This window comes from Dermacentor variabilis, chromosome 1, assembly GCF_050947875.1.
Source record: "Dermacentor variabilis isolate Ectoservices chromosome 1, ASM5094787v1, whole genome shotgun sequence".
Classification (NCBI taxonomy): Eukaryota; Metazoa; Arthropoda; class Arachnida; order Ixodida; family Ixodidae; genus Dermacentor; species Dermacentor variabilis.
The window spans coordinates 4408064-4431760 of NC_134568.1; the positions used below are offsets into that span (position 1 = coordinate 4408064).

At 44.7% G+C, this 23697-nt stretch overlaps 1 protein-coding gene and 6 non-coding genes across 7 annotated transcripts in view; 6 read left to right on the forward strand and 1 right to left on the reverse strand.

Annotated features, from left to right (window-relative positions):
- The window catches only part of LOC142575171 (lysyl oxidase homolog 3-like), a 208047-nt gene that overhangs the window by 57093 nt on the left and 127257 nt on the right, over positions 1 to 23697 (reverse strand). The window lies entirely within an intron of this gene.
- Positions 5444 to 5517, forward strand: TRNAN-GUU (transfer RNA asparagine (anticodon GUU)). The gene has a single exon. It is a non-coding gene; the product is annotated as a tRNA-Asn (tRNA).
- Positions 6848 to 6921, forward strand: TRNAN-GUU (transfer RNA asparagine (anticodon GUU)). Its single transcript has one exon. It is a non-coding gene; the product is annotated as a tRNA-Asn (tRNA).
- On the forward strand, positions 12202 to 12275 carry TRNAN-GUU (transfer RNA asparagine (anticodon GUU)). The gene has a single exon. It is a non-coding gene; the product is annotated as a tRNA-Asn (tRNA).
- TRNAN-GUU (transfer RNA asparagine (anticodon GUU)) lies at positions 13606 to 13679 on the forward strand. The gene has a single exon. It is a non-coding gene; the product is annotated as a tRNA-Asn (tRNA).
- On the forward strand, positions 18959 to 19032 carry TRNAN-GUU (transfer RNA asparagine (anticodon GUU)). The gene has a single exon. It is a non-coding gene; the product is annotated as a tRNA-Asn (tRNA).
- On the forward strand, positions 20364 to 20437 carry TRNAN-GUU (transfer RNA asparagine (anticodon GUU)). The gene has a single exon. It is a non-coding gene; the product is annotated as a tRNA-Asn (tRNA).

Sequence of the window (23697 nt, forward strand, 5' to 3'; positions counted from 1 at the left end):
TTTGGAAAGTGCCGCAGTCGAAACTGCCTTCTGCAGAATGTTATCCTTTAGAACAACACTGGACTGACTTTTCTTCGCCTTTGAGTGAGGGCCGGGGGAGGAGTCTTCACTAATAGACGACATGGTTCTTTTATATGCTCGAGCATTTTGTTCTACCTCTGTCATCTCCAAATCTGTATTAATCAGATTACAAGTTGTAGGGCCCGCAGAAGAGGGATTTGAAAGTCCAATATCATTATTGCAAGGATTGGTGTATGATCTTTCATGGTTAGTTTGGTGCTCAGGATCAATTGTTTGCGTTGGTACAGGAGCTGGGCAGGTAGTTTGCATCAAATGAGATAAATGACTAGAAACGGCTTGGGAGATACATTCACCAAGGCTCATTGCCAACCTTTCCATAGCTTTTGTAACTGCCTTTTCCACAGCGGCCTCTATAGTTGCAGTAAGTGATCGGTCCGTGGTAAGATTTTGTCTACCTATTGTCCCCGCATAGCCAGATGCCCTTTCTTTCACAATGTTTATGGCCTCCATCCTAGAGCAGCGTCGACGATCAATTATTTCAATCACCTGTAACTCTTGAGCCCTAACAGAACAGTTTAAATAATTGGCTGGATGATTTCCATCACAGAGACAGCATCGCTCTTCTTGGGCATTACAATCACTTTGAGCGTGTTCTCCCCCACATGCGCAACAACGCTGTCTTGATTTACACCCTGCCATACTATGGCCGTATCGCCAGCAATTGCGGCATTGAATCGGACGCGATGCCAGGGGTTCAACTCTGAACACAAGGGGCCACACCTTTAGCTCTGACGGGCAGGAAGTTCCAGCAAAAGTCGCAATCACTGATTCTGTTGGGACCCGCTTATTGTCTACCACTCGAGTGCATCGGTAAACAGCAATTACTCCAGTCCCAGACAATCTCTCAAGTGTTTCAGCGGGAGAAAGATCAGCATCGACACCTCTGACTATTCCCTTAGTGCAGGCGAGGTGAGCAGGGATGAAGGCACTCACCGGTAATGACGCGAATGACGAGCACTTTAGCAAATCCGCGACACAGGACTGGTCTGGCGATCGACACACGATACCTCCGCGGCCGAACTGCCTCACTTCCGTGATGGTCTGGTATGAAGAGGTAGCAGCTTGCAGGGATTTCTGGATCGCCTGGGGATTGGTTAGACGTATAAAGCCTCCATTTGAAGGAACCAGAGCCACCGGGATGTTGTTCACACCACCGCGGATGAACAAATCTAGAGGTAATTCATCCGTTGGAATAGAGGCCGCCCATGGGGACAAACCCCTGCCTGGGGAGTTTTTAGACATCCGCCTAGGAAGAAGGTGGCGTTAGAATTAGTGAGAGCTCAAGAAATAAGATTAGTAAAGCCTAATATCACCCAAAACCTGGCCAAGTGACAGAAGCCGAAGCGAACGGGGAGCGAAAGTCACGAGCACATGAGGTAAACTGCAGCACATGGCAGAACTGCCCGTGAAAAACGAAAGTAGCGAAGAGAAAGATGACCAACCGAAGCAACAACCCAAAGGAGCACCCGCTACCACGGAGCCAGCTGCTGCCCAGCAAGCGAATGAGGGAGCCGGAGACGACTCACCTGATGCACCCAAGCGTCTCGACACGTGCGCTGAGCCGGCAGAGGACAGACGAAGTAACGCGGATACTTCAGTTCCGAAGCGCCGTGCGACTAACAGATCGGAATCAAGCACAGACAGCGAGACGACCAGTACCACAAGAAAAGCACGTCGCCGCAAAACATCGAAACACTCAGGAAAGTGCCGTCGATCACGGTCCAGAAGGCCAGGTGGGGTTTCGGAGGGAGCCTCACCGTTGCCCTCTAGGACCGATCACATAGATCATTAGGTCCAAATAGTTGGTAGTCACCATGGCCCTGTCCCAGCAACTTCTATTCGCAACCTTGAACGTACGAGGCCTTCGGTCTTTGCAGAAACAGGCGCAGCTTCGCCGGCTTTTGTCTCGGAAGCGCCTCGACTTCGTCGCCGTGCAGGAGACGAAGATTGAGCGTGATGACGAGACAGAAAGGGCTTTGCGACCTTTTCTGTCTGAGTATAATGTTTGCGTTTCACACGCTCTTGGTTTATCCGCGGGCTGTTTCCTGTTTCTGAAAAAGAGCCTACTTTATTCAGCTTTTAGTTATCATGTCGACACTGAAGGTCGATATATATGTTGTGATTTTGTGTTGCAGGGTGTGCCATGGCGCATAGTCAACGTCTATGCATTTAATAACGCTGCAAAACGAACTCTTTTATTTGATACTGTGTCTAGCCTATTGGACTGTGATCGCTGCATTGTTTTAATGGGAGATTTCAATTGTGTATGTGATCCCAACGATCGAAGCGGCATTAACACTCAGCGGGACAGGAGTGGTGAAGTTTTGTCTAACATAATAGAAAATGCAGGGCTCGTTGATATAGGAGTGTCGGGACAGGGAGCTCGCTCTTATACAAGAATTCAAGGTCATTCCTACGCCCGCCTTGATCGGATTTATGTTTCTTCATCGCTCCTCTCTCGAGGACTATCCTGCATTACTATCCCCGTTTCATTCTCTGATCATTGTATGGTTATCGCAAACATTGGTGAAAACTTTGTAACTAATTTCCGACCACAGTGGGCACTCTGGAAGCTTAACTCTGAGCTCCTAAATGATCAGGAATTTATTAATCGCGTGCGCATGGCTCTAGCCAATTCTCTTTCTAGTGACTTGCCATTATTTGCTGCTTGGGAACTCTTTAAACAAGAGGTTCGTGCAGTGGCTATAGAAATTGGATCGGGGAAATCATTCTATAGAAAGAATGAAGAAAAAACGCTTCTTAAGAGCCTATGTAGCCTTTATGAGATTGAATGCGAAATGCCAGGCACTTACATTGTTGACATAGAAAACATTAAATGTGAGTTACAAAAGTATGACGCTCTACGTTACAGAGGTGCGCGAATTCGATCTCGAAACAGGCGTGCTCTGCAATCTGAGCAACCAACACGTCAAGCTTTACTTGACGAGCGACGTCACGGTATTTCCAAAGTAATTCCGGAAATATACTCCGAAGGTAGTCTTGTAACAAATACTAATGACATAATTTCTCAGTTCGAAACTTTCTACACTATGTTGTTTAGTGCCCCTCCGGACGATCACGATGCAAAAGTTTTAGGGAGTTTTGTATCTCTTGTCAAACCATTACAGGATGATGACTGTGCAGTCATCAGTGGTAACCTTACGATTCAAGAAATTGAGCTAGCTATTGATCAGCTGCCTTTGTCGAAAACACCCGGCCCCGATGGACTTTCATGTGAATTTTACAAAGCTTTCAAATCAATTTTCAGCCCCATATTATTGGATATTTTTATTTCAAGTTTAGAGATTGACGCCCTTCCGCAGTCTTTTTGCAAAACCCACACAGTTTTAATTCCCAAAAGTTCAGATAAAGAGAAACTGCGTTCCGTTGAAGGCTATCGACCAATCACATTGTCAAACGTGGATTACAAAATTTTTGCGAAAGTTCTATCTAATAGATTGCAATTTGCGATGTCAATTCTAATTGGTTCCCATCAGACATGTGGAATCAGGGGCCGATCAATTCAAACCAACATACATATCGCCCGTACCCTTCTTCAATACTGTTATGGTTCCACTGAGCAGCTTGCAATGCTCCAGGTAGACCTTGCTAAAGCTTTTGATCGTGTCAGTCACTCCTATTTATTTTCCCTTCTGGAGCATGTCAATGTTGGCTCCATTGTGCTTAAAGGCGTTAGGCTTTGCTACACCTGTTGTACTACTCGTTTAGTTATTAATGGCCAACTCTCCGAACCCATTTCTATTTGCTCATCAGTAAAACAAGGCTGCCCGATGTCCCCACTACTATTCGCCCTTTACCTGGAACCGCTATGCTTAAGCGTAATTCAGTCGAGTAACATCCATGGCTTCAATATACTGGGTAATGAAGTTAAAGTCTTAGCTTATGCAGACGATCTAGCGTTCTTCTGCACGGATAAGTCCAGTGTTGAAAAAGTAGTATCGAAAATAGAAGAATTTGGCAGCGTATCAGGAGCGCGAATGAACTCCTCAAAAAGTTTAGGCTTATGGTTTGGCTCATGGTGCTATACACCAGAACAGTTTGCAGGCGTTAAGTGGACTGATGTCCCGCCAAAGTATCTTGGCGTGCCGCTAGACGCATATAAATTAAGCGCACACTATTGGAAAGAACGGGTTTCGGTACTGCAAAGTTACGCCCAGACATTCGTTCCACAACGACTTTCTATTTTTGGGAAAGCCGAAGCCTGCAATAAGTTCTTGGCAGCAAAAAATTTTCTATGTATTGCAAGTTATCCATTGTGCTAGGCTATACATCCAACGCTTTCACCGTATCTTTGAAACCTTCGTATGGTCTTCAACTTTTGAGCCCATGAGGCGCGATAATATCTTTAGGCCTGTTAGTGAAGGTGGGCTGGGCTTAGTACATCTTTATGTGCGGCAAATAGTGTCTCGTTTCTTCTATTTTCGCGATACTTCCCATCCTGCAATTCGTTCATACATGCAAGTCACACTTGTTAATGTGTTACCTGATTTAGTTGTTTCTTCAAGTTTTTCTTCGCGCTTATGCTTGTGGGGGTTCATGCAAGAAGTTTACTTGGCGGTTCGTTTCCTGACAGTTCGGTTTTCCACTGAATACTTGTATTCTGTGTCGCGAAAAACGTTGTACAATGACTTACTATCCATGCTATTTCCGCCTCCACTTTACCGATCAATATACATTAAATTGCCAGGCCACGATGTGCTAAAGCGAGTTCGCAAAATGTATTAATCCCCTTGCTGCAAAACATTCTTTTATAAAGTTCATAGTGAAACCATACCGGTTAAAACATGGCTACAAAAAAAGGGTATCTTTGTCTCTTCTGTTAACTGTCGCCTTTGTGATGTGCCAGAGACAATTGAACATTGTTTTATTAGCTGCACCGACGCCATCCTATTTTGGGATGTCCTCCAACGGACTTTAAAGAAAGACTTTGAGATTAACGCTCATACTGTGCGATACTTGCTACCAACCTGTGATAATAGTGCGCCTTTCGATATGTTTTTTGTAATGGGAATGCACAGTTTGTGGAAAACGCGAATGATGGACCGCAACGCCGAAACGGTTGTACCTACAAGGGCAAATTTCATCCAAATGACACTACACCTAAAGCAGGTTTATGATGGACTCGGTGTACAACCGGACTGGTACCCTATTTTGTTGAGGTGCTTATCCTTGCCACCCTTCTAAAGTGACACGAACGTTTCTACTCACAGTATGAACGCTACCTTTTCTGTGTGTGACTTTCATTGTGCCCTCCATTCTCTGACTATGCAGAACTGGTGAACGTCTGGTTGAATGGTTGAATGCAACTATAATAAATACCATGAAAGAAAGAAAAAAAAAAGCCTCCGTGGCGCAATCGGCTAGCGCGTTCGGCTGTTAACCGAAAGGTTGGAGGTTCAAGCCCTCCCGGGGGCGGTGGTCTCTTCTTTTTTTTTTTCAGATGCGTTGCGCGAAAGTCACGAGCACATGAGGTAAACTGCCACACATGGCTAGCCTCCGTGGCGCAATCGGCTAGCGCGTTCGGCTGTTAACCGAAAGCTGGAAGGGGCAGGTCAAAGACACACGGGAGAGAGCTGAGAAGTGGAAAGGCACTAACCTTTCTATTTTTGCCAGAGCCACCGTTTGTAACCTTTTCTTTATCAGCAAGCTTTGGTACGTAATGCAGGTATTGCACTGTTCACGGTCCAACGTTCAGAAGCTACACAGGATTCTTGCCGTCTTTGTCTGGGCGTCGGGATGGGAGCGCTGTAGCCGGACCAACTTGTTCCGGCGGGTAAAAGACGGGGGGCTGGGATTGGGCCACCTCTTTGTGCGGCAGCTGGTAAACCGGTTCTTGTTCTTTAGGGACTCAACCGACCCTTTCTTGCGCACGGTATGTCAAATAAGGCTGAGTAGACAAATACCAGAGTATGTGGTTTCAACCGCAGAGTTTTCGGGAGGGATTCGAGGTTTTTACAAAGAAGTTGTATCGAGTGTTCGATTTCTTTCAGTGCGCTTCTCGACTGATTTCCTTTCCGTTGTGAACAAAAAGAAACTGTATTGTGCTTTGTGCGACGTCCTTTTCCCAGTTCCACTGTACAGGTCCTTGTACGGTGGAGGCCCAAGCAGCGATGTTTTAAAAAGAGTAAAGAAAATGCAGGTCCCGCCAGGAACAAAGACCTTCTTCTTTAAATTACACACGGGAACATTACCAGTTAAGAAGTTTTTGGAGGCAAAGGGAGTGTATTTACCGTGGGGAACACACTGTTTAATTTGCAAGCGGCCAGAGACAATAGATCATGTTTTTTTAAACTGTTGGGGAGGCGTGTTCTTCTGGGATGTATTGCAGAGGACAATAAAGAAAGAATTTCCACTAGACGCGTATGGCATTCGTTACTTAAGCATAGATAACGAGGACGGGGTGCCTTTTGACCTAATTATGCTCTTGGGCCTCCACTGTATTTGGCGCGCGAGAATGGCAGGATACCATGTTGATAAAGATGCGCGGCCTGCACGAATGTATTTCAGGGAACAGATGCACTGGTTTGTCGCTCTCCATAAGGCGACAGAGGAACCACCCGAGTGGCTCCCAAGAGTAGAGCCGTTGGTTAATTTGCGCGAATTTTGATTAGACTCAGCCAGTACGATACTGGTTGAATACGTGCCCAACAGCAAATGTATGTTGTATTTTGGTTTTTGTTACGGTTATTGTTTCCTCTTGCAAATAGTTATGTACTGAAAATCAGGCAATAAAGAAAAAAAAAAAGCCTCCGTGGCGCAATCGGCTAGCGCGTTCGGCTGTTAACCGAAAGGTTGGAGGTTCAAGCCCTCCCGGGGGCGGTGGTCTCTTCTTTTTTTTTCAGATGTGTTGCGCGAAAGTCACGAGCACATGAGGTAAACTGCAGCACATGGCAGAACTGCCCGTGAAAAACGAAAGTAGCGAAGAGAAAGATGACCAACCGAAGCAACATACATATTCATTTCTCAGCCTGCACTTTTCTTCGGAGTACACTGGCATCGTTTTCATACACCACAGGTCGTCTTCGTACAAACATTGATAAATCCCTTAAATGTACGTCTCTGGGAGGTACCGCCTATTTGTGATGTGCGAGAGAACCTAGAAATTATATTTGATGACATCTACCCAAATAATGCAAAACAACTCCCTTATAATATATTAAACGGCTTATTACAGGATCATTTATTGAGTTTAGCTATAAGTACGGTCATTGCGACAGACGCCTCACAGTGTGAAGAAAAATCTGGAATTGGCATTTTCTCTCCCTCTCTAAACTGGTCATTTGCAATCAGGATTCCGGACTTTTATTCCGTATTTTTGGCTGAATTTCTGGCTGTAGTCCTAGCCTTACGCAAACTAAATCTGTCAACATCGGCGGTAGTAATTATAACAGATTCTTTATCCTTATGTTCCTCGCTCACAGCAAATGGTGTCACTAACCTTTTACGTACATTTCATTTTCTAGTGCCTGCCCACATAAATTTAATTAGATTGCTTTGGGTGCCTGGACATAAAGGATTAGTCATGAATGAAATGGCTGACAGTCTCGCGAGAGCGGCCCTCAGTGGCCCTGTATTACCATTACTTCCTACAATAGCTTACCTGACGACTACTAGATTCAGGAGATATACAATTACTCAAGACTTCTTGAACCCAGCTGTAGCAAATTTTTCAGAATATCGACACCTCCTATTCCCTTGGCCTAAAAATTCCTTTCACACCAGAAAAACTGAAGTCATCTTTACCCTATTACGTTGTCGAATACCAAAATTAAACTTCTATCGTCACAGGGCAGGTCTGGTGCCCTCCCCTCTGTGCCCAGTCTGTGGAGAAGATGAAACAATAGATCATTTTTTCATATTCTGCCGCCGTTTCACTTCTTTAAGAAAAAATCTAGAATCAAGATTTACACAGCTTGGTTTGAGCTTTTCAATTATAAATATCCTTTCTCTAGGAGCCTCCTCTCTTGGACAGTGCCACAGGGATATTTGCTCAACCGTGGAGGATTTTATAATTGCTACAAAGAGATTTTCTTGAATTCTTAAACATTTTATTTTTGTTCATTTCCTCCAGTTAGCTTTACCATTTTCAGTTTTTTAATAAAGATAGCCTAATCTCATCCAAATCTTGGCCAATCCCCCACAGTGGGTGTGCGCCATCGCATAAGGAATACCATACCATACCATACCATACAACCCAAAGGAGCACCCGCTACCACGGAGCCAGCTGCTGCCCAGCAAGCGAATGAGGGAGCCGGAGACGACTCACCTGATGCACCCAAGCGTCTCGACACGTGCGCTGAGCCGGCAGAGGACAGACGAAGTAACGCGGATACTTCAGTTCCGAAGCGCCGTGCGACTAACAGATCGGAATCAAGCACAGACAGCGAGACGACCAGTACCACAAGAAAAGCACGTCGCCGCAAAACATCGAAACACTCAGGAAAGTGCCGTCGATCACGGTCCAGAAGGCCAGGTGGGGTTTCGGAGGGAGCCTCACCGTTGCCCTCTAGGAACGATCACATAGATCATTAGGTCCAAATAGTTGGTAGTCACCATGGCCCTGTCCCAGCAACTTCTATTCGCAACCTTGAACGTATGAGGCCTTCGGTCTTTGCAGAAACAGGAGCAGCTTCGCCGGCTTCTGTCTAGGAAGCGCCTCGACTTCATCGCCGTGCAGGAGACGAAGATTGAGCGTGAGGACGAGACAGAAAGGGCTTTGCGACCTTTTCTGTCTGAGTATAATGTTTGCGTTTCACACGCTCTTGGTTTATCCGCGGGCTGTTTCCTGTTTCTGAAAAAGAGCCTACTTTATTCAGCTTTTAGTTATGTCGACACTGAAGGTCGATATATATGTTGTGATTTTGTGTTGCAGGGTGTGCCATGGCGCATAGTCAACGTCTATGCATTTAATGACGCTGCAAAACGAACTCTTTTATTTGATACTGTGTCTAGTCTATTGGACTGTGATCGCTGCATTGTTTTAATGGGAGATTTCAATTGTGTATGTGATCCCAACGATCGAAGCGGCTTTAACACTCAGCGGGACAGGAGTGGTGAAGTTTTGTCTAACATAATAGAAAATGCAGGGCTCGTTGATATAGGAGTGTCGGGACAGGGAGCTCGCTCTTATACAAGAATTCAGGGTCATTCCTACGCCCGCCTTGATCGGATTTATGTTTCTTCATCGCTCCTCTCTCGAGGACTATCCTGCATTACTATCCCCGTTTCATTCTCTGATCATTGTATGGTTATCGCAAACATTGGTGAAAAATTTGTAACTAATTTCCGACCTCAGTGGGCACTCTGGAAGCTTAACTCTGAGCTCCTAAATGATCAGGAATTTATTAATCGCGTGCGCATGGCTCTAGCCAATTCTCTTTCTAGTGACTTGCCATTATTTGCTGCTTGGGAACTCTTTAAACAAGAGGTTCGTGCAGTGGCTATAGAAATTGGATCGGTGAAATCATTCTATAGAAAGAATGAAGAAAAAACGCTTCTTAAGAGCCTATGTAGCCTTTATGAGATTGAATGCGAAATGCCAGGTGCTTACATTGTTGACATAGAAAACATTAAATGTGAGTTACAAAAGTATGACGCGCTACGTTACAGAGGTGCGCGAATTCGATCTCGAAACAGGCGTGCTCTGCAATCTGAGCAACCAACACGTCAAGCTTTACTTGACGAGCGACGTCACGGTATTTCCAAAGTAATTCCGGAAATATACTCCGAAGGTAGTCTTGTAACAAATACTAATGACATAATTTCTCAGTTCGAAACTTTCTACACTATGTTGTTTAGTGCCCCTCCGGACGATCACGATGCAAAAGTTTTAGGGAGTTTTGTATCTCTTGTCAAACCATTACAGGATGATGACTGTGCAGTCATCAGTGGTAACCTTACGATTCAAGAAATTGAGCTAGCTATTGATCAGCTGCCTTTGTCGAAAACACCCGGCCCCGATGGACTTTCATGTGAATTTTACAAAGCTTTCAAATCAATTTTCAGCCCCATATTATTGGATATTTTTATTTCAAGTTTAGAGATTGACGCCCTTCCGCAGTCTTTTTGCAAAACCCACACAGTCTTAATTCCCAAAAGCTCAGATAAAGAGAAACTGCGTTCCGTTGAAGGCTATCGACCAATCACATTGTCAAACGTGGATTACAAAATTTTTGCGAAAGTTCTATCTAATAGATTGCAATTTGCGATGTCAATTCTAATTGGTTCCCATCAGACATGTGGAATCAGGGGCCGATCAATTCAAACCAACATACATATCGCCCGTACCCTTCTTCAATACTGTTATGGTTCCACTGAGCAGCTTGCAATGCTCCAGGTAGACCTTGCTAAAGCTTTTGATCGTGTCAGTCACTCCTATTTATTTTCCCTTCTGGAGCATGTCAATGTTGGCTCCATTGTGCTTAAAGGCGTTAGGCTTTGCTACACCTGTTGTACTACTCGTTTAGTTATTAATGGCCAACTCTCCGAACCCATTTCTATTTGCTCATCAGTAAAACAAGGCTGCCCGATGTCCCCACTACTATTCGCCCTTTACCTGGAACCGCTATGCTTAAGCGTAATTCAGTCGAGTAACATCCATGGCTTCAATATACTGGGTAATGAAGTTAAAGTCTTAGCTTATGCAGACGATCTAGCGTTCTTCTGCACGGATAAGTCCAGTGTTGAAAAAGTAGTATCGAAAATAGAAGAATTTGGCAGCGTATCAGGAGCGCGAATGAACTCCTCAAAAAGTTTAGGCTTATGGTTTGGCTCATGGTGCTATACACCAGAACAGTTTGCAGGCGTTAAGTGGACTGATGTCCCGCCAAAGTATCTTGGCGTGCCGCTAGACGCATATAAATTAAGCGCACACTATTGGAAAGAACGGGTTTCGGTACTGCAAAGTTACGCCCAGACATTCGTTCCACAACGACTTTCTATTTTTGGGAAAGCCGAAGCCTGCAATAAGTTCTTGGCAACAAAAAATTTTCTATGTATTGCAAGTTATCCATTGTGCTAGGCTATACATCCAACGCTTTCACCGTATCTTTGAAACCTTCGTATGGTCTTCAACTTTTGAGCCCATGAGGCGCGATAATATCTTTAGGCCTGTTAGTGAAGGTGGGCTGGGCTTAGTACATCTTTATGTGCGGCAAATAGTGTCTCGTTTCTTCTATTTTCGCGATACTTCCCATCCTGCAATTCGTTCATACATGCAAGTCACACTTGTTAATGTGTTACCTGATTTAGTTGTTTCTTCAAGTTTTTCTTCGCGCTTATGCTTGTGGGGGTTCATGCAAGAAGTTTACTTGGCGGTTCGTTTCCTGACAGTTCGGTTTTCCACTGAATACTTGTATTCTGTGTCGCGAAAAACGTTGTACAATGACTTACTATCCATGCTATTTCCGCCTCCACTTTACCGATCAATATACATTAAATTGCCAGGCCACGATGTGCTAAAGCGAGTTCGCAAAATGTATTAATCCCCTTGCTGCAAAACATTCTTTTATAAAGTTCATAGTGAAACCATACCGGTTAAAACATGGCTACAAAAAAAGGGTATCTTTGTCTCTTCTGTTAACTGTCGCCTTTGTGATGTGCCAGAGACAATTGAACATTGTTTTATTAGCTGCACCGACGCCATCCTATTTTGGGATGTCCTCCAACGGACTTTAAAGAAAGACTTTGAGATTAACGCTCATACTGTGCGATACTTGCTACCAACCTGTGATAATAGTGCGCCTTTCGATATGTTTTTTGTAATGGGAATGCACAGTTTGTGGAAAACGCGAATGATGGACCGCAACGCCGAAACGGTTGTACCTACAAGGGCAAATTTCATCCAAATGACACTACACCTAAAGCAGGTTTATGATGGACTCGGTGTACAACCGGACTGGTACCCTATTTTGTTGAGGTGCTTATCCTTGCCACCCTTCTAAAGTGACACGAACGTTTCTACTCACAGTATGAACGCTACCTTTTCTGTGTGTGACTTTCATTGTGCCCTCCATTCTCTGACTATGCAGAACTGGTGAACGTCTGGTTGAATGGTTGAATGCAACTATAATAAATACCATGAAAGAAAGAAAAAAAAAAGCCTCCGTGGCGCAATCGGCTAGCGCGTTCGGCTGTTAACCGAAAGGTTGGAGGTTCAAGCCCTCCCGGGGGCGGTGGTCTCTTCTTTTTTTTTTTCAGATGCGTTGCGCGAAAGTCACGAGCACATGAGGTAAACTGCCACACATGGCTAGCCTCCGTGGCGCAATCGGCTAGCGCGTTCGGCTGTTAACCGAAAGCTGGAAGGGGCAGGTCAAAGACACACGGGAGAGAGCTGAGAAGTGGAAAGGCACTAACCTTTCTATTTTTGCCAGAGCCACCGTTTGTAACCTTTTCTTTATCAGCAAGCTTTGGTACGTAATGCAGGTATTGCACTGTTCACGGTCCAACGTTCAGAAGCTACACAGGATTCTTGCCGTCTTTGTCTGGGCGTCGGGATGGGAGCGCTGTAGCCGGACCAACTTGTTCCGGCGGGTAAAAGACGGGGGGCTGGGATTGGGCCACCTCTTTGTGCGGCAGCTGGTAAACCGGTTCTTGTTCTTTAGGGACTCAACCGACCCTTTCTTGCGCACGGTATGTCAAATAAGGCTGAGTAGACAAATACCAGAGTATGTGGTTTCAACCGCAGAGTTTTCGGGAGGGATTCGAGGTTTTTACAAAGAAGTTGTATCGAGTGTTCGATTTCTTTCAGTGCGCTTCTCGACTGATTTCCTTTCCGTTGTGAACAAAAAGAAACTGTATTGTGCTTTGTGCGACGTCCTTTTCCCAGTTCCACTGTACAGGTCCTTGTACGGTGGAGGCCCAAGCAGCGATGTTTTAAAAAGAGTAAAGAAAATGCAGGTCCCGCCAGGAACAAAGACCTTCTTCTTTAAATTACACACGGGAACATTACCAGTTAAGAAGTTTTTGGAGGCAAAGGGAGTGTATTTACCGTGGGGAACACACTGTTTAATTTGCAAGCGGCCAGAGACAATAGATCATGTTTTTTTAAACTGTTGGGGAGGCGTGTTCTTCTGGGATGTATTGCAGAGGACAATAAAGAAAGAATTTCCACTAGACGCGTATGGCATTCGTTACTTAAGCATAGATAACGAGGACGGGGTGCCTTTTGACCTAATTATGCTCTTGGGCCTCCACTGTATTTGGCGCGCGAGAATGGCAGGATACCATGTTGATAAAGATGCGCGGCCTGCACGAATGTATTTCAGGGAACAGATGCACTGGTTTGTCGCTCTCCATAAGGCGACAGAGGAACCACCCGAGTGGCTCCCAAGAGTAGAGCCGTTGGTTAATTTGCGCGAATTTTGATTAGACTCAGCCAGTACGATACTGGTTGAATACGTGCCCAACAGCAAATGTATGTTGTATTTTGGTTTTTGTTACGGTTATTGTTTCCTCTTGCAAATAGTTATGTACTGAAAATCAGGCAATAAAGAAAAAAAAAAAGCCTCCGTGGCGCAATCGGCTAGCGCGTTCGGCTGTTAACCGAAAGGTTGGAGGTTCAAGCCCTCCCGGGGGCGGTGGTCTCTTCTTTTTTTTTCAGATGTGTTGCGCGAAAGTCACGAGCACATGAGGTAAACTGCAGCACATGGCAGAACTGCCCGTGAAAAACGAAAGTAGCGAAGAGAAAGATGACCAACCGAAGCAACATACATATTCATTTCTCAGCCTGCACTTTTCTTCGGAGTACACTGGCATCGTTTTCATACACCACAGGTCGTCTTCGTACAAACATTGATAAATCCCTTAAATGTACGTCTCTGGGAGGTACCGCCTATTTGTGATGTGCGAGAGAACCTAGAAATTATATTTGATGACATCTACCCAAATAATGCAAAACAACTCCCTTATAATATATTAAACGGCTTATTACAGGATCATTTATTGAGTTTAGCTATAAGTACGGTCATTGCGACAGACGCCTCACAGTGTGAAGAAAAATCTGGAATTGGCATTTTCTCTCCCTCTCTAAACTGGTCATTTGCAATCAGGATTCCGGACTTTTATTCCGTATTTTTGGCTGAATTTCTGGCTGTAGTCCTAGCCTTACGCAAACTAAATCTGTCAACATCGGCGGTAGTAATTATAACAGATTCTTTATCCTTATGTTCCTCGCTCACAGCAAATGGTGTCACTAACCTTTTACGTACATTTCATTTTCTAGTGCCTGCCCACATAAATTTAATTAGATTGCTTTGGGTGCCTGGACATAAAGGATTAGTCATGAATGAAATGGCTGACAGTCTCGCGAGAGCGGCCCTCAGTGGCCCTGTATTACCATTACTTCCTACAATAGCTTACCTGACGACTACTAGATTCAGGAGATATACAATTACTCAAGACTTCTTGAACCCAGCTGTAGCAAATTTTTCAGAATATCGACACCTCCTATTCCCTTGGCCTAAAAATTCCTTTCACACCAGAAAAACTGAAGTCATCTTTACCCTATTACGTTGTCGAATACCAAAATTAAACTTCTATCGTCACAGGGCAGGTCTGGTGCCCTCCCCTCTGTGCCCAGTCTGTGGAGAAGATGAAACAATAGATCATTTTTTCATATTCTGCCGCCGTTTCACTTCTTTAAGAAAAAATCTAGAATCAAGATTTACACAGCTTGGTTTGAGCTTTTCAATTATAAATATCCTTTCTCTAGGAGCCTCCTCTCTTGGACAGTGCCACAGGGATATTTGCTCAACCGTGGAGGATTTTATAATTGCTACAAAGAGATTTTCTTGAATTCTTAAACATTTTATTTTTGTTCATTTCCTCCAGTTAGCTTTACCATTTTCAGTTTTTTAATAAAGATAGCCTAATCTCATCCAAATCTTGGCCAATCCCCCACAGTGGGTGTGCGCCATCGCATAAGGAATACCATACCATACCATACCATACAACCCAAAGGAGCACCCGCTACCACGGAGCCAGCTGCTGCCCAGCAAGCGAATGAGGGAGCCGGAGACGACTCACCTGATGCACCCAAGCGTCTCGACACGTGCGCTGAGCCGGCAGAGGACAGACGAAGTAACGCGGATACTTCAGTTCCGAAGCGCCGTGCGACTAACAGATCGGAATCAAGCACAGACAGCGAGACGACCAGTACCACAAGAAAAGCACGTCGCCGCAAAACATCGAAACACTCAGGAAAGTGCCGTCGATCACGGTCCAGAAGGCCAGGTGGGGTTTCGGAGGGAGCCTCACCGTTGCCCTCTAGGAACGATCACATAGATCATTAGGTCCAAATAGTTGGTAGTCACCATGGCCCTGTCCCAGCAACTTCTATTCGCAACCTTGAACGTACGAGGCCTTCGGTCTTTGCAGAAACAGGAGCAGCTTCGCCGGCTTCTGTCTAGGAAGCGCCTCGACTTCATCGCCGTGCAGGAGACGAAGATTGAGCGTGAGGACGAGACAGAAAGGGCTTTGCGACCTTTTCTGTCTGAGTATAATGTTTGCGTTTCACACGCTCTTGGTTTATCCGCGGGCTGTTTCCTGTTTCTGAAAAAGAGCCTACTTTATTCAGCTTTTAGTTATGTCGACACTGAAGGTCGATATATATGTTGTGATTTTGTGTTGCAGGGTGTGCCATGGCGCATAGTCAACGTCTATGCATTTAATGACGCTGCAAAACGAACTCTTTTATTTGATACTGTGTCTAGTCTATTGGACTGTGATCGCTGCATTGTTTTAATGGGAGATTTCAATTGTGTATGTGATCCCAACGATCGAAGCGGCTTTAACACTCAGCGGGACAGGAGTGGTGAAGTTTTGTCTAACATAATAGAAAATGCAGGGCTCGTTGATATAGGAGTGTCGGGACAGGGAGCTCGCTCTTATACAAGAATTCAGGGTCATTCCTACGCCCGCCTTGATCGGATTTATGTTTCTTCATCGCTCCTCTCTCGAGGACTATCCTGCATTACTATCCCCGTTTCATTCTCTGATCATTGTATGGTTATCGCAAACATTGGTGAAAAATTTGTAACTAATTTCCGACCTCAGTGGGCACTCTGGAAGCTTAACTCTGAGCTCCTAAATGATCAGGAATTTATTAATCGCGTGCGCATGGCTCTAGCCAATTCTCTTTCTAGTGACTTGCCATTATTTGCTGCTTGGGAACTCTTTAAACAAGAGGTTCGTGCAGTGGCTATAGAAATTGGATCGGTGAAATCATTCTATAGAAAGAATGAAGAAAAAACGCTTCTTAAGAGCCTATGTAGCCTTTATGAGATTGAATGCGAAATGCCAGGTGCTTACATTGTTGACATAGAAAACATTAAATGTGAGTTACAAAAGTATGACGCGCTACGTTACAGAGGTGCGCGAATTCGATCTCGAAACAGGCGTGCTCTGCAATCTGAGCAACCAACACGTCAAGCTTTACTTGACGAGCGACGTCACGGTATTTCCAAAGTAATTCCGGAAATATACTCCGAAGGTAGTCTTGTAACAAATACTAATGACATAATTTCTCAGTTCGAAACTTTCTACACTATGTTGTTTAGTGCCCCTCCGGACGATCACGATGCAAAAGTTTTAGGGAGTTTTGTATCTCTTGTCAAACCATTACAGGATGATGACTGTGCAGTCATCAGTGGTAACCTTACGATTCAAGAAATTGAGCTAGCTATTGATCAGCTGCCTTTGTCGAAAACACCCGGCCCCGATGGACTTTCATGTGAATTTTACAAAGCTTTCAAATCAATTTTCAGCCCCATATTATTGGATATTTTTATTTCAAGTTTAGAGATTGACGCCCTTCCGCAGTCTTTTTGCAAAACCCACACAGTCTTAATTCCCAAAAGCTCAGATAAAGAGAAACTGCGTTCCGTTGAAGGCTATCGACCAATCACATTGTCAAACGTGGATTACAAAATTTTTGCGAAAGTTCTATCTAATAGATTGCAATTTGCGATGTCAATTCTAATTGGTTCCCATCAGACATGTGGAATCAGGGGCCGATCAATTCAAACCAACATACATATCGCCCGTACCCTTCTTCAATACTGTTATGGTTCCACTGAGCAGCTTGCAATGCTCCAGGTAGACCTTGCTAAAGCTTTTGATCGTGTCAGTCACTCCTATTTATTTTCCCTTCTGGAGCATGTCAATGTTGGCTCCATTGTGCTTAAAGGCGTTAGGCTTTGCTACACCTGTTGTACTACTCGTTTAGTTATTAATGGCCAACTCTCCGAACCCATTTCTATTTGCTCATCAGTAAAACAAGGCTGCCCGATGTCCCCACTACTATTCGCCCTTTACCTGGAACCGCTATGCTTAAGCGTAATTCAGTCGAGTAACATCCATGGCTTCAATATACTGGGTAATGAAGTTAAAGTCTTAGCTTATGCAGACGATCTAGCGTTCTTCTGCACGGATAAGTCCAGTGTTGAAAAAGTAGTATCGAAAATAGAAGAATTTGGCAGCGTATCAGGAGCGCGAATGAACTCCTCAAAAAGTTTAGGCTTATGGTTTGGCTCATGGTGCTATACACCAGAACAGTTTGCAGGCGTTAAGTGGACTGATGTCCCGCCAAAGTATCTTGGCGTGCCGCTAGACGCATATAAATTAAGCGCACACTATTGGAAAGAACGGGTTTCGGTACTGCAAAGTTACGCCCAGACATTCGTTCCACAACGACTTTCTATTTTTGGGAAAGCCGAAGCCTGCAATAAGTTCTTGGCAACAAAAAATTTTCTATGTATTGCAAGTTATCCATTGTGCTAGGCTATACATCCAACGCTTTCACCGTATCTTTGAAACCTTCGTATGGTCTTCAACTTTTGAGCCCATGAGGCGCGATAATATCTTTAGGCCTGTTAGTGAAGGTGGGCTGGGCTTAGTACATCTTTATGTGCGGCAAATAGTGTCTCGTTTCTTCTATTTTCGCGATACTTCCCATCCTGCAATTCGTTCATACATGCAAGTCACACTTGTTAATGTGTTACCTGATTTAGTTGTTTCTTCAAGTTTTTCTTCGCGCTTATGCTTGTGGGGGTTCATGCAAGAAGTTTACTTGGCGGTTCGTTTCCTGACAGTTCGGTTTTCCACTGAATACTTGTATTCTGTGTCGCGAAAAACGTTGTACAATGACTTACTATCCATGCTATTTCCGCCTCCACTTTACCGATCAATATACATTAAATTGCCAGGCCACGATGTGCTAAAGCGAGTTCGCAAAATGTATTAATCCCCTTGCTGCAAAACATTCTTTTATAAAGTTCATAGTGAAACCATACCGGTTAAAACATGGCTACAAAAAAAGGGTATCTTTGTCTCTTCTGTTAACTGTCGCCTTTGTGATGTGCCAGAGACAATTGAACATTGTTTTATTAGCTGCACCGACGCCATCCTATTTTGGGATGTCCTCCAACGGACTTTAAAGAAAGACTTTGAGATTAACGCTCATACTGTGCGATACTTGCTACCAACCTGTGATAATAGTGCGCCTTTCGATATGTTTTTTGTAATGGGAATGCACAGTTTGTGGAAAACGCGAATGATGGACCGCAACGCCGAAACGGTTGTACCTACAAGGGCAAATTTCATCCAAATGACACTACACCTAAAGCAGGTTTATGATGGACTCGGTGTACAACCGGACTGGTACCCTATTTTGTTGAGGTGCTTATCCTTGCCACCCTTCTAAAGTGACACGAACGTTTCTACTCACAGTATGAACGCTACCTTTTCTGTGTGTGACTTTCATTGTGCCCTCCATTCTCTGACTATGCAGAACTGGTGAACGTCTGGTTGAATGGTTGAATGCAACTATAATAAATACCATGAAAGAAAGAAAAAAAAAGCCTCCGTGGCGCAATCGGCTAGCGCGTTCGGCTGTTAACCGAAAGGTTGGAGGTTCAAGCCCTCCCGGGGGCGGTGGTCTCTTCTTTTTTTTTTTTCAGATGCGTTGCGCGAAAGTCACGAGCACATGAGGTAAACTGCCACACATGGCTAGCCTCCGTGGCGCAATCGGCTAGCGCGTTCGGCTGTTAACCGAAAGCTGGAAGGGGCAGGTCAAAGACACACGGGAGAGAGCTGAGAAGTGGAAAGGCACTAACCTTTCTATTTTTGCCAGAGCCACCGTTTGTAACCTTTTCTTTATCAGCAAGCTTTGGTACGTAATGCAGGTATTGCACTGTTCACGGTCCAACGTTCAGAAGCTACACAGGATTCTTGCCGTCTTTGTCTGGGCGTCGGGATGGGAGCGCTGTAGCCGGACCAACTTGTTCCGGCGGGTAAAAGACGGGGGGCTGGGATTGGGCCACCTCTTTGTGCGGCAGCTGGTAAACCGGTTCTTGTTCTTTAGGGACTCAACCGACCCTTTCTTGCGCACGGTATGTCAAATAAGGCTGAGTAGACAAATACCAGAGTATGTGGTTTCAACCGCAGAGTTTTCGGGAGGGATTCGAGGTTTTTACAAAGAAGTTGTATCGAGTGTTCGATTTCTTTCAGTGCGCTTCTCGACTGATTTCCTTTCCGTTGTGAACAAAAAGAAACTGTATTGTGCTTTGTGCGACGTCCTTTTCCCAGTTCCACTGTACAGGTCCTTGTACGGTGGAGGCCCAAGCAGCGATGTTTTAAAAAGAGTAAAGAAAATGCAGGTCCCGCCAGGAACAAAGACCTTCTTCTTTAAATTACACACGGGAACATTACCAGTTAAGAAGTTTTTGGAGGCAAAGGGAGTGTATTTACCGTGGGGAACACACTGTTTAATTTGCAAGCGGCCAGAGACAATAGATCATGTTTTTTTAAACTGTTGGGGAGGCGTGTTCTTCTGGGATGTATTGCAGAGGACAATAAAGAAAGAATTTCCACTAGACGCGTATGGCATTCGTTACTTAAGCATAGATAACGAGGACGGGGTGCCTTTTGACCTAATTATGCTCTTGGGCCTCCACTGTATTTGGCGCGCGAGAATGGCAGGATACCATGTTGATAAAGATGCGCGGCCTGCACGAATGTATTTCAGGGAACAGATGCACTGGTTTGTCGCTCTCCATAAGGCGACAGAGGAACCACCCGAGTGGCTCCCAAGAGTAGAGCCGTTGGTTAATTTGCGCGAATTTTGATTAGACTCAGCCAGTACGATACTGGTTGAATACGTGCCCAACAGCAAATGTATGTTGTATTTTGGTTTTTGTTACGGTTATTGTTTCCTCTTGCAAATAGTTATGTACTGAAAATCAGGCAATAAAGAAAAAAAAAAAGCCTCCGTGGCGCAATCGGCTAGCGCGTTCGGCTGTTAACCGAAAGGTTGGAGGTTCAAGCCCTCCCGGGGGCGGTGGTCTCTTCTTTTTTTTTCAGATGTGTTGCGCGAAAGTCACGAGCACATGAGGTAAACTGCAGCACATGGCAGAACTGCCCGTGAAAAACGAAAGTAGCGAAGAGAAAGATGACCAACCGAAGCAACAACCCAAAGGAGCACCCGCTACCACGGAGCCAGCTGCTGCCCAGCAAGCGAATGGGGGAGCCGGAGACAACTCACCTGATGCACCCAAGCGTCTCGACACGTGCGCTGAGCCGGCAGAGGACAGACGAAGTAACGCGGATACTTCAGTTCCGAAGCGCCGTGCGACTAACAGATCGGAATCAAGCACAGACAGCGAGACGACCAGTACCACAAGAAAAGCACGTCGCCGCAAAACATCGAAACACTCAGGAAAGTGCCGTCGATCACGGTCCAGAAGGCCAGGTGGGGTTTCGGAGGGAGCCTCACCGTTGCCCTCTAGGAACGATCACATAGATCATTAGGTCCAAATAGTTGGTAGTCACCATGGCCCTGTCCCAGCAACTTCTATTCGCAACCTTGAACGTACGAGGCCTTCGGTCTTTGCAGAAACAGGAGCAGCTTCGCCGGCTTCTGTCTAGGAAGCGCCTCGACTTCATCGCCGTGCAGGAGACGAAGATTGAGCGTGAGGACGAGACAGAAAGGGCTTTGCCACCTTTTCTGTCTGAGTATAATGTTTGCGTTTCACACGCTCTTGGTTTATCCGCGGGCTGTTTCCTGTTTCTGAAAAAGAGCCTACTTTATTCAGCTTTTAGTTATGTCGACACTGAAGGTCGATATATATGTTGTGATTTTGTGTTGCAGGGTGTGCCATGGCGCATAGTCAACGTCTATGCATTTAATGACGCTGCAAAACGAACTCTTTTATTTGATACTGTGTCTAGTCTATTGGACTGTGATCGCTGCATTGTTTTAATGGGAGATTTCAATTGTGTATGTGATCCCAACGATCGAAGCGGCTTTAACACTCAGCGGGACAGCAGTGGTGAAGTTTTGTCTAACATAATAGAAAATGCAGGGCTCGTTGATATAGGAGTGTCGGGACAGGGAGCTCGCTCTTATACAAGAATTCAGGGTCATTCCTACGCCCGCCTTGATCGGATTTATGTTTCTTCATCGCTCCTCTCTCGAGGACTATCCTGCATTACTATCCCCGTTTCATTCTCTGATCATTGTATGGTTATCGCAAACATTGGTGAAAAATTTGTAACTAATTTCCGACCTCAGTGGGCACTCTGGAAGCTTAACTCTGAGCTCCTAAATGATCAGGAATTTATTAATCGCGTGCGCATGGCTCTAGCCAATTCTCTTTCTAGTGACTTGCCATTATTTGCTGCTTGGGAACTCTTTAAACAAGAGGTTCGTGCAGTGGCTATAGAAATTGGATCGGTGAAATCATTCTATAGAAAGAATGAAGAAAAAACGCTTCTTAAGAGCCTATGTAGCCTTTATGAGATTGAATGCGAAATGCCAGGTGCTTACATTGTTGACATAGAAAACATTAAATGTGAGTTACAAAAGTATGACGCGCTACGTTACAGAGGTGCACGAATTCGATCTCGAAACAGGCGTGCTCTGCAATCTGAGCAACCAACACGTCAAGCTTTACTTGACGAGCGACGTCACGGTATTTCCAAAGTAATTCCGGAAATATACTCCGAAGGTAGTCTTGTAACAAATACTAATGACATAATTTCTCAGTTCGAAACTTTCTACACTATGTTGTTTAGTGCCCCTCCGGACGATCACGATGCAAAAGTTTTAGGGAGTTTTGTATCTCTTGTCAAACCATTACAGGATGATGACTGTGCAGTCATCAGTGGTAACCTTACGATTCAAGAAATTGAGCTAGCTATTGATCAGCTGCCTTTGTCGAAAACACCCGGCCCCGATGGACTTTCATGTGAATTTTACAAAGCTTTCAAATCAATTTTCAGCCCCATATTATTGGATATTTTTATTTCAAGTTTAGAGATTGACGCCCTTCCGCAGTCTTTTTGCAAAACCCACACAGTTTTAATTCCCAAAAGTTCAGATAAAGAGAAACTGCGTTCCGTTGAAGGCTATCGACCAATCACATTGTCAAACGTGGATTACAAAATTTTTGCGAAAGTTCTATCTAATAGATTGCAATTTGCGATGTCAATTCTAATTGGTTCCCATCAGACATGTGGAATCAGGGGCCGATCAATTCAAACCAACATACATATCGCCCGTACCCTTCTTCAATACTGTTATGGTTCCACTGAGCAGCTTGCAATGCTCCAGGTAGACCTTGCTAAAGCTTTTGATCGTGTCAGTCACTCCTATTTATTTTCCCTTCTGGAGCATGTCAATGTTGGCTCCATTGTGCTTAAAGGCGTTAGGCTTTGCTACACCTGTTGTACTACTCGTTTAGTTATTAATGGCCAACTCTCCGAACCCATTTCTATTTGCTCATCAGTAAAACAAGGCTGCCCGATGTCCCCACTACTATTCGCCCTTTACCTGGAACCGCTATGCTTAAGCGTAATTCAGTCGAGTAACATCCATGGCTTCAATATACTGGGTAATGAAGTTAAAGTCTTAGCTTATGCAGACGATCTAGCGTTCTTCTGCACGGATAAGTCCAGTGTTGAAAAAGTAGTATCGAAAATAGAAGAATTTGGCAGCGTATCAGGAGCGCGAATGAACTCCTCAAAAAGTTTAGGCTTATGGTTTGGCTCATGGTGCTATACACCAGAACAGTTTGCAGGCGTTAAGTGGACTGATGTCCCGCCAAAGTATCTTGGCGTGCCGCTAGACGCATATAAATTAAGCGCACACTATTGGAAAGAACGGGTTTCGGTACTGCAAAGTTACGCCCAGACATTCGTTCCACAACGACTTTCTATTTTTGGAAAAGCCGAAGCCTGCAATAAGTTCTTGGCAACAAAAATTTTCTATGTATTGCAAGTTATCCATTGTGCTAGGCTATACATCCAACGCTTTCACCGTATCTTTGCAACCTTCGTATGGTCTTCAACTTTTGAGCCCATGAGGCGCGATAATATCTTTAGGCCTGTTAGTGAAGGTGGGCTGGGCTTAGTACATCTTTATGTGCGGCAAATAGTGTCTCGTTTCTTCTATTTTCGCGATACTTCCCATCCTGTAATTCGTTCATACATGCAAGTCACACTTGTTAATGTGTTACCTGATTTAGTTGTTTCTTCTAGTTTTTCTTCGCGTTTATGCTTGTGGGGGTTCATGCAAGAAGTTTACTTGGCGGTTCGTTT